This window comes from Mustela putorius, unplaced genomic scaffold, assembly GCF_011764305.1.
Source record: "Mustela putorius furo isolate JIRA1106 unplaced genomic scaffold, ASM1176430v1.1 tig00003846_pilon_pilon_pilon, whole genome shotgun sequence".
In the NCBI taxonomy this organism is placed as follows: Eukaryota; Metazoa; Chordata; class Mammalia; order Carnivora; family Mustelidae; genus Mustela; species Mustela putorius.
In genome coordinates this window covers 10,726,442-10,737,692 of record NW_025421999.1, presented here as the reverse complement: position 1 = coordinate 10,737,692, position 11,251 = coordinate 10,726,442, and the positions used below count along the sequence as shown (strand labels likewise).

General features: G+C 34.6%; 1 pseudogene; it reads right to left on the bottom strand.

The window, feature by feature from the left end:
* Positions 1-7,387: 7,387 nt before the first annotated feature.
* The window catches only part of LOC101692037, a 196,686-nt pseudogene continuing 192,822 nt past the window's right edge, over positions 7,388-11,251 (bottom strand).

The following is an 11,251-nucleotide window of genomic DNA, read 5'->3' as shown; positions in this document are numbered from 1 at the left end:
CACATACTTTCCTCATACTTCAAACATAAAATCTTTCTGGCACCCAGAGCTAGGATCTGAAAATGCTAAGCATTAAGCAAAATGGATTAGTCTTCAGAAGGGGAGCTTCAGAGTGTTAGTGCCAGAGGGGTTAATGGAAAACAGTGTGTCATATTTGCCATTTCCCCTATATTATCTTGCCGAGAACACCTGCTTAATGAACTAGACATAAATTATCATAGTATAAGCACATTCTTTAATAAAAGACTGGTGGAAGCATTCCTTCTTGTTGAAATAATAAACTCAGAAAAATGATTTTGATGAAGTTTTCTCAAATGCTACATGCAAAAAATGTAAGAAAAAAATTGATTGATGACTCCACTAGATTTTTCTATTTCCTGGGAGTAGTAAAAATCATTTTATAATTTTAAGTGGATTATTTCAACTGGAATTTGAGATTTGGTTTATCAGGGTTGTAGGTGCTTTTGATTTATTAAATTTTTAAGCCTGTAAATGATCCTTTTATGATTTTTCCCCCTCATGTTTTTTTCACTTGTAGTAGTAATTCCTTAGTTTTCCTTTTTCAGTTTTCCCCTTTGAGATACAAATATATATCAAGATAAGGTACATATTGGGTAATTATTACTTTAGTTATTTATATCCAAAGATAAGAATTCTTTAAATATTCAATATATTTAACTTAATGATGCTTGTCATTAAATACAAGTTTTGCTAATTAGGAATATATGGATAAATATTGGTATTAAGTCCACATGTCATGCTGATGCATGATGCTTTTTTATTTTTTTTAAAAAAGATTTTATTTATTTATTAGACACAGAGAGAGAGATCACAAGTAGACAGAGAGGGGGAAGTAGGCCCCATGCTGAGCAGAGAGCCCGACGCGGGACCTGATCCCAGGACCTGATCCCAGGACCTGAGATCATGACCCAAGCCGAAGGCAGAGGTTTAACCCACTGAGCCACCCAGGCACCCCGATGCTTTTTTCTTTTATGTTTTAATATTCTATTAGAATTCTGGAAAATTAGCTAGATGGAATCACTAAACCAAGTGGTATCTCTTTTTAAAAATGTTTTGTATTATGATAATGAAATGAAGTCTGCTCTGAAATAAATATTTCCCTTCTTCAAATCCAAAATATTTCTTCAGAGCATTGTTTATTTTTATTCCATTCATAATTCTGTAGTCCCTCCTAGTTCTTACTGCTTCTTATTCCCCCCTCCATCTTTGGCTAAAAAAATCTTCCATGATGCACACTGGATCATAAGTGGCATTAAAATCATAGGGGAAGACATTCCCAAACACTTTAGCCAAATATTTTCTTTCATTGAGAATTTGCAACTAATAATCTTCACATGAAACATCAAAAATTTATCTAAAATACTTTCTAAAAAACTGCAAAGCGGGGCTCCTAGGTGGCTCAGTCAGTTAAGTGTCAATACTCTTGATTTTGGCTTAGGTCATGATCCCAGGGTCCTGAGATTGAGCCCCATGTCAGGCTGCATTCTCAGCAGGGAGTCTGCCTGAGATTCTCTCTCTTTCTCTCTCTCTCTCTCTCCCTCTGCCCCTCCCCCCACACTCTCTGTATCTCTCTCTCTCAAATAAATAATAAATCTTAAAAAAAGAAACCACAAAGCAATGAAAGGTGATAACAGTTCTTCCCTTTGTTTTGTATTGTGTTGTTTCCAGCAATTTCCCTGTGTTAGAATATTTGATCTTAAGAGCTTTAGTGGCAATGGTACCCTGATTCCAAAGGCTGGCATCAAAATATAGGATACTTCTACATTGACAATTTATCATATAATCACCTAATTTACATTTTTAAATAGCTGGAATTATAATTACAATGAATTAGCAACAATTTTTACTTAGAAAAACTCATTTTTTTGTTGCCCTCTAAAATTGAAGTTTATTGGCAGAAGAGATGTTACTAGGTATTTTTAGATTCAGGATGTAGAGGTTCAAGGGAAACTATATCAGAAAACTGGGTATTATTGTTCTCAGAGGCAAAGGGGTTGAGATTATATTATGTCATCAATGTTATAGAGCCAAACACTTGTGGAGCTACTCTTCAGTGGTTTCAAAATGTCTACAAGAGGTTTAGGGTCCAGATTGGAGCCACTTCTTGGAACGCACTGGGAATAGAAAATATTCTTTGAATTTGATTGAATAACTAATTTTTTTGTGATATAAAGGTGTTTTGTATATAAATTTGTTTATTTTGGTAAATAAATCATAAGCTTACTGTGGATTGTTAAGAAAGTAATAGAGACTTGTTAATAGGTTAAAAATCTTTCCCAATAGCTACCTATTTTGTTACTATTGATAATCATAGAATTGTGTTTCTGAGTCACATCCCTCAAGCCAGGTGATCTCCTTTGTATCAGTGCAAACTATATTTTGTACCCAAATGTTAAAGCAAAATTGTGTCTATACCTTGGTTTTGCTTGCACTTGAAAAAATATTTCATGTAACACATATACAGTCCAATTTTGATAAAATGGATTAGCACATATACAATCCAATTTTAATAAAAGTAGATTCTAGATAACTTAAGATGTCTATAAAGTAACATCTTAAAGCACAGTTTGTTTGTCTTGGGGATATAAGCTAGAAGTTACATAGTTTTATTATCTGTTGGTTTGAAAAGCTATATTCATACAAAGGATATGGATGGGAGGAAGCATATGTCAAGGGAACTCTCAGTTAAACAATTCATTAAATGGGCTTTATATTTAGTACATTGGGTTATGGTGAATGATATTTTGAGAAAATATTTCAAAAAGATATTCTGTGGGGGCTAAAGAAAAAAAATTTAATAAAAAAATTGAAGTATAAATGACTAGTAATTAGTGAATGCTAATATAATCCAATAAGACTTCAGGGGCTGAAAAGTTTTGGCGGTTTAAAAGACAGGCTTCTGGGCGCCTGGGTGGCTCAGTGGGTTAAGCCACTGCCTTCGGCTCAGGTCATGATCTCAAGATCCTGGGATCGAGTCCCACATTGGGCTCTCTGCTCGGCAGGGGGCCTGCTTCCCTTCCTCTCTCTCTGCCTGCCTCTCTGCCTACTTATAATCTCTCTCTGTCAAATAAATAAATAAAATCTTTAAAAATAAATAAATAAATAAAAGACAGGCTTCTGTTTTTTAGTTTGATGGATCTGCTTATCTTTATAAATACCTCCTATTTTTCACGGCTTTTCCATCCTTCTAACCTATGTACAGAGATTTTTGGAGACCTTCCCATTATGGAACATATTGTCATATTTTTAATTAGAAGTTCCAGCTTACAGATTTGAAAAGATTTTACATTTTTTATATTTTTCTTGGGAATTAGTATATGTGTCAAGAAATGCATCCCACAGTGAGAATTACGATTTATTAATTAACACTGGTTATGATACTAGCACTTGCCAAAATATCACAGTAGGAGAGAATATATATGAGAAACATAATTCAAACCCTGTCATTTTATGAATGGAGGGGCTTATATCATGCCATGCATTATAAAATCTAATAAAAATGAAGATTATTATGACCATAATGATTCTTTTTTCTCAATGTATTTTTTTGTTATTTTCAATTACATCTGTTTTAGTTTTTATTTCTTTTTAATTATGTACTAGACACTAAATTTTTAAGTTATAAATTTAATTTTGTTAATTTAAGATTACTAAAATTAATTCTTCAAGGCCCTTTAACTATGCACAAACTTTCTGTGGGAAGTTGAATTTTGATGTTAGAATTTACTCATTAGTAAATTTAAATGTCTTTAAGTAGCTGATGAAATATGATACATAATCCATTTGATTATGTATCATATTCACTATTTGATTTGTTTTACTTAAAAATCCTCCAGAGTTCTTGAAACACTGTATACACTGGAGAGAATGCAAAGGATTCTATTGTCAAGTCAAATATACACACAAAAAAGATCTTATATTCAGGGTATACCTCATTATTAACTATTCATTAGTCAAGGGGAACAGGTGAAGCAAGAAGATGTTAAGCTCCCCCAATATGATTCCTTAGCCCTTTGCTCTCTCACTGGAAGAAATGCTGACTCAGGTTAACAGATGAAGTATATATTGGTATTTCACTTGGGAAGAGCTTTTTAAGTCAGGAAAGATCTTAATTTTATGATCTGTCATAGCCTGAATGCCTTTTCCAAGTTCTTATGTTGAAGCTAGCCCTCAGTATAGCTATATTTGCAGATGGGACCTCATAAGGAAGTAATTAAGTTTGAATGAGGTCAAAATGGTGGGGTCCTAATTCAGTTGGTTTAGTGTCTTTACAAGAAGACACACCAGAGTCTGTTTTCCACTGGATATTTTTTCCTGATTTGTCAAAGTTTATTTGACCATAGAGTTGAGAGTCCATATCTGGACTCTCTACTCTGTTCCATTGGTCTATGTGTCTGTTTTTGTGCCAGTACCATGCTGTCTTGGTGATCACAGCATTGTAGTTAAGTTTGAAATCAGGTAATGTGATGCCCCAGCTTTGTTTTTCTTTTTAACATTTCCTTAGTCATTTGGAGTCTTCTGTTTCCATACAAATATTGATTGTTTGTTCCAGCATTTTGAAAAATGCTGGTGGAATTTTGATCAAGGTGGCATTGAAAGTATAGATTGCTCTGGCATACAGACATTTTAACAATGTTTATTCTTCCAATCCGTGAGCATGGAATGCTTTTCCATCTTTTTGTGTCTTCTTCAGTTTCTTTCATGAGTGTTCTGTAGTTCCTCAAGTACAGATCATTTACCTCTTTGGTTAGGTTTATTCCAAGGTATCTTATGGTATAGAAGAGTGAAACTCAAGCACTCTTACATCATACACAAAGATAAACTCGAAATGGATGAAAGATCTCAATGTGAGGCAGGAATCTTATCAAAATCCTAGAGGAGACCATAGGCAGTAACTTCTTCAACATTGGCCACAGCAACTTCTTTCAAGACGTGTCTCCACAGGCAAAGGAAAAAAAAAAAAAAAAAAGCAAAAATGAACTTGTGGGACTTCATCAAGATAAAAAGTTCTGCACAACAAAGGAAACAGTCAACAAGACAGAGCGGCAACACATGGAATGGGAGAAGATATTCATAAATGACATTACAGAAAAAGGGCTGATATCCAAGATCTATAAAGAACTCCTCAAACTCAACACCCAAAAAGCAGATAGTCATGTCCGAAAATGGGCAGAACGTATGAACAGACACTTCTCCAAAGAAGACTTAGAAATGGCTAACAGACACATGAAAACATATTCATTATCATTAGCCATCAGGGAAATTCATATCCAAATCACATTGAGTTACTGGCTTACACCAATTAGAATGGCAAAGATTAACAAGACAGTTAACAAGTGTTGGAGAGGATGTGGAGAAAGGGGAACCCTCTTACACTGTTGGTGGGAATACAAGCTGGTGCAGCCACTTTGGAAAACAGTGTGGAAATTCCTTAAGAAATTAAAAATAGAGCTACCCTCTGACCCTGCAATTGCACTACTCGGTATTTACCCCAAAGCTACAGATGTAGTGAAATGAAGGGCCATCTGTACCCCAATGTTCATAGAAGCAATATCCACAATTGCAAAACTATGGAAAGAACCAAGATGCCCTTCAACAGACAAATGGATAAAGAAGATGTCATATATACAATGGAATATTATGCAGCCATCAGAAAGGATGAATACCCAACTTTTGTATCTACATGGATGGGACCAGAGGAGATTATGCTGAGTGAAATTGGTTAAACAGAGAAAGTCAATTATATGGTTTCACTTACTTGTGGAGCATAAGAAATAACATGGAGGACATTAAGAGAAGGAAAGAAAAAGTGAATTGGAGTAAATCGGAGGGGGAGATGAAGCATGAGAGACTGTGGACTCTGAGAAACAAGCTAAGGGTTTTGGAGGGAGGGGAGTGGGGGTATGGTTGAGCCTGGTTGTGGGTATTAAGGAGGGTACATATTGCATGGAGCACTGGGTGTGGTGCATAAACAATGAATCTTAGAACACTGAAAAAAAGAAAAGGAAAAAAAAAAGACACCAGAGAACTCTCACTGCATATACACACTGAGGAAAGATATTGTGAGAATCCAGCAAGAAAGAAGCCAACTACACCTTAGGAAGAGACCTCTTAGCAGGGGCTGAATTTGCTGGTACCAATGATCATGGACTTCTGGCCTCCAGATCTGTGAGAAAATAAATTAATATTATTTTAAGCAACTCAGCCTATAGTTTGTTATAGCAGTCCTAGAAGGCTAACACATGCTCATATAGTTATACTGCTTTTGGGACACTTCCTAGGAAGTCATGGCTAATAAATTTATGGATTGCAGTTTTTACCATACCTGTCTTTGAAAACCAGGTATATTCTGATAAAAGGAAGGAAAGGAGTCTGCTGCCAGCAAAAATACTTTGAGTATATTTACAGGGAGATTGTGAGAAGGAACACATGCTTGCTTTCTTTTCTAGGAGTGTCCCCCACTAAAATCTCTTCCCAGATACAGGATAGAATGGATTGAAAATCTTTTGCTTATAATTCTTATTTCACTGTTTACACATTTCTTTTATTCTGTTTAAGATATGTTTGTTATGTGTTTGTTATCAGAACCTATAAAATAATACTTTTTAAAATAGTTGTATAGTTGGCTTATTATATGAAAACATTTAATTTTATAGAATTTTTAACATTGATAGACATCTCAAGTATTTGTTAACAAACTGCAACATGTTTTATATTTAACTATATTTGACAGTTAATTGTTTAAACATATTTCTCTCATCTTCATGGCCCTCTTTGATTTTGGGTTCAGCCATATGACTTGCTTTAGTCAATAGAATGGTCAGAAGTAGCTGTTTGCCAATTCCCAGCCCAGGCCCTGGGAAATCCTGCATGTTTTTGCTTGCTTTCTGGAGCTTCTGTTATCAGCCTGGAAGGAATATGGCCAGACTAACACTCTGGATTCAGGGAAAGAGGATGAGATAATGTGAAGCAAAGCCAGAGTTCTGTTGCTGGATCTAGGCTACATCAGACAAAGACCCTCAGATGTATGAGTAAGCCTCGTCTTAATCAGTAGAGCTGCTCAGGTGAATTCAGTCTAGGCCAGTTAACAAATGGATGAGAGTAAATTATTCTTGTTTCATTAGAAATTTCTTTATTCTTACTTATTTTTATTAAGCACCAGCTTAATAATACATAAAATTCAAATCATCCTTCAATAACCCATTCTTCTCTCCCCCATACAAATTCTTAATAAAGAGCTCTTCAAGTGAAGACATGCTCTCTTCTCTCTTCTGTATAAAACTTTATCAAATAAGGGCAAAGAACTGTGTATATCTTGCTGTAAAATGCTGCCCACACCTGTGGAAAGTATCTGCCCAGGCTCTTTTCACTGTCCAGGTCCTGAAAGTCTCTTTTTCATGAGCTGTCTCTTTATAAAATAAGTCCACCACTTGCTATGTTTATCATTCTGAGGGTCAAAAATGTTGTCACAAATCTCTGTCCAGTTTCTTGTCTCAACTGCTGTAAGTAGACCCTTATCACCTTACCTTCCTGTTTGTTTGCTGGGGTGGGATAGATTGCATGAAGTTTAAAACCAGGCTCTCCAGGAATGGGAAAATTACTGATTCCTAGTGCATACATTTCTTTTTCACCTTGGTTTTTGGAATTGCACTTTTGGAGATTCTTTAGACACTAGAGAATTATATATATCAAGGTTCCATTAGCTTCATTCTTAATCTTATAGTTTTTTAATAAGACATTGGCCTTGAAGTAATAAGATGGCTTCATCCACAATGCCTATATCTTTTGTCTCTCTAGGGATGGGTCCTTTGAACTGACTTCTGATAGGCAACAGTGCCATGTTTCTAATGATTTTGGTGTCAAGGTCCATGAGAGAAGAGTGGTAAGCTGGGATCTTGGTGGTGCCCGGGTTTCAAGCAAGACAAGGAAATTAGGGTTCGAGCCTGGCGCTTCCAGTCTGGTGGCTGGGGCTAAATTTTTCATGTTTTAAGTGACTGAATTTTAGAATAGTTTGTTATAGAGTATTTTGTGGTAGTGGCTACAAAATGTATGCCTAGATGAGGGATATATTTTTAGAACTAAAAATGTTGGGACAATGAATATTTCCTTCATTCAGTACATTATAGATTTCATTCTTTATTGATATTCTTAATATATGTTTCATGATAAAACTAAGTCAGTATGTGTCTCCATTTATAGTTCCCACATTTGGAAATTTATCCAAACATGATACAATCCTGAAAACATTAATCTTACTAGTCTTTTCTTATTTTATTTGTTAATTGCATCTTTCTATATATATTATAGACATGGATATCTTATTTTTACAGAAGCATGGAAGTTCAAGATTATATAGTCTACTGAAGTCAAATATATGAGCTCTGTCTCTACTGAACACTCTTCTTTATAGAAAAGTTCTAGGTGTGTATACCTTCCTGAAAAGAATTTGGTACGTCCTGTGTGCCCCCTTATTGCTATATGGAGCTTTAGGATTCTCTACAGTAGAACACAAAACTTAAATTCTACAAATAGTTAAATTATTAATGATGGTTTTTGGTCAGTGTTAAGTACTCCAGAAGTGAACTACATTTGCTAAACTTCTTACTTTACCCAAGAAAATATCTGTCTTCTCAGATTATTGATGCACATGGCAGTGTACATAATCAGAAATATAGTTGTGTTTTTGATACTTGCCAGAGAGTAAACTGTGGACCTGAGAGCTGCTCAATAGCTATAACCACATTGAAAAGAACTTTATTTGCTTAAGCATAGCTGATCCACCTATATCTCTAGACATTGTAAATACCTGTCAAGAGTTTCAGAGAATTGTGTTTATGTGGATCACACTGGTTTCCTACCTAGTTCCTTGTTACTGAATTGTTTGGTGAGTTGTCATCATCCTATTCTAAGAGATATTAGAAGAAACTTCTCTGTGAAGGTCACCGTACTTATTTTGAGTTGTTGATATTGTTTAGTATATAATAGGGCCCTCTCTTTGAAATCTCATAGTAAATATTTTTTTTCATTCCTACTTGTGCAACCATATTTTTCTGTCTCAAATTTTCACATTTTAAATTCTTTGGGATTGTATGCTAACTGTATTTTTGAAAGCTACTCTGAGACTTATAATTACATAGCAAAGTATAAAATGTGGATGTAAGTAAAAACCTAGTTGAAGTGTGATTAAAGTGAGACAAACATCAGGATGCCCTTTCTATGTGACATTAAATTATGAGACAGAGATGGATTCTTCCACACACTTCATTCCTCTGCATAGCTATTAATTTAACTGCCTATTCTTTTTTGCACTAGGTTAATAAAAACAAATGTGTAGAACTGCTACCTGATTCTCTTTTCCTCTTTGGAATATAAAGGAGAAACTATGGTCCAGAGAACAGTTGTAGTAAATCTAAGTGAACTTAAATCTTTTAAAAGCAAATAATATTGTTTTGTGAGGTTTAAAGGCACAAGATAGAATTAAAGCAAAAAACAATAATGTATAAATGAGGAAGAATAGTAATTGGTGTTCTCATAGGATCAAAGAAGAGAATAAATATACTGGTTAATTTTCAACGTTGATCCGTTATATATGTGTGTTGTAATTTCTAGACTAATCTTAAGAGAATAGAATACGGAGCATACAGTCCAATGTAGTAAAGGGAAAAAAAAATAGATTTTGAGAAAAAATACCTACTCAACCAATGACCAAAAGGCAATAATGGAGAGAAGAAAAAGCAAAGAAGAAATATAATTGAAGTGAGAAATTAGATGGCAGATATAGACCCAAATATATCTGTAATTAAATTAAATGTGAATGGAATAAATGTTCCATGTGAAAGCTTAAAAAAATCTGGCTTCATAAAATATGAATTTTAATTAAATGCTATTTAAAAGATCATATCTAAAGTATCAGAAATGAGAAAATTGAAAGTAAAAAGGTGAAAAATAGGGGCATCTGGGTGGCTCAGTTGGATAAGCATCTGCCTTTGGCTCAGGTCATGATCCGGGGGTCCTGGGATTGAGCCCCACATGGGGTTCCTGCTCAGCAGGGATTCTACTCCCAACCCTTCTGTCCCCTCCCCCATGCTTGCGCGCGCGCTCTCTCTCTCTCTCTCTCTCAAGAAAATAAATAAAATCTTAAAGAAAAAAGGTGAAAATAATACAGTGCTATTTGGTGTGATTATATTAATATGACCCAAAATAAATTTAAAGTAAAAATCATTACTAGACATAAAGAAGGTCATGTTATAAGGAGAAAAAAATAATCAAGAATGTATAAAAAATTTTGACTTATGGATCTTACAACAGCCTCAACAATTTTGATTGACAGAACCAACAATACCTTGTAAAATGTTTTGGAGTCATGGCATCTAAATGAAAATCCATTTTTTATTTATAATATTACATATTGAAACTTCCAGATATTTTCAGAAGTTTATGATAAACATCATTTATCTTATAGTTAGAAAATATGTTGAAAATGGCTATTTAATTTTCAAATGTCTATTATTTATAGATGTCAACCACAAAATTATCTGATAAAGTTTGATTAAAATTATAACCATATTTGTCACAGAGATTTAGTTTGTAGTTTTTCTTTGCTATTGCTGAAATGATTGATCATGTCTTGCTCTGGTGCTCTTAGTCTGAACTAATTCTTTTTATACTGTATTCCTTTTCAGTTTGGTATAAATATTTGTTTTTTCTTATTGTGTTGCATAGAGAAGCATTTGTTTAATAATTAGAGTCTGTGGATTAAGTATTGTGATAATAGATTGAAATTTAGATTTGGCTTTTTATTTTTAAAGCACTTTAGTTTTGGCAGTCTTTGTGATTTGAGGTGAGACCTTCCAGGACTTTGGCAACTGGATTTAGAAAAGGAAGGGACTAGAAGAAAAGATTGGGGGGCGCCTGGGTGGCTCAGTGGTTTGGGCTGCTGCCTTCGGCTCGGGTCATGATCTCAGGGTCCTGGGATCGAGCCCCGCATCGGGCTCCCTGCTCCGCAGGAAGCCTGCTTCCCTCTCTCTCTCTCTCTCTCTCTCTCTCTGCCTACTTGTGATCTCTGTCTGTCAAATAAATAAATAAAATCTTAAAAAAAAAAAAAGAAAAGATTGGTTAAGTCCTTGTTAAGTAACAATAGTAATAATAATGTTAATGCTAACAATAATCATTATAACTTCTGCTACTCTAACTTCTATGGCTCCTCTTAATGCTACTGTATATTGTATTC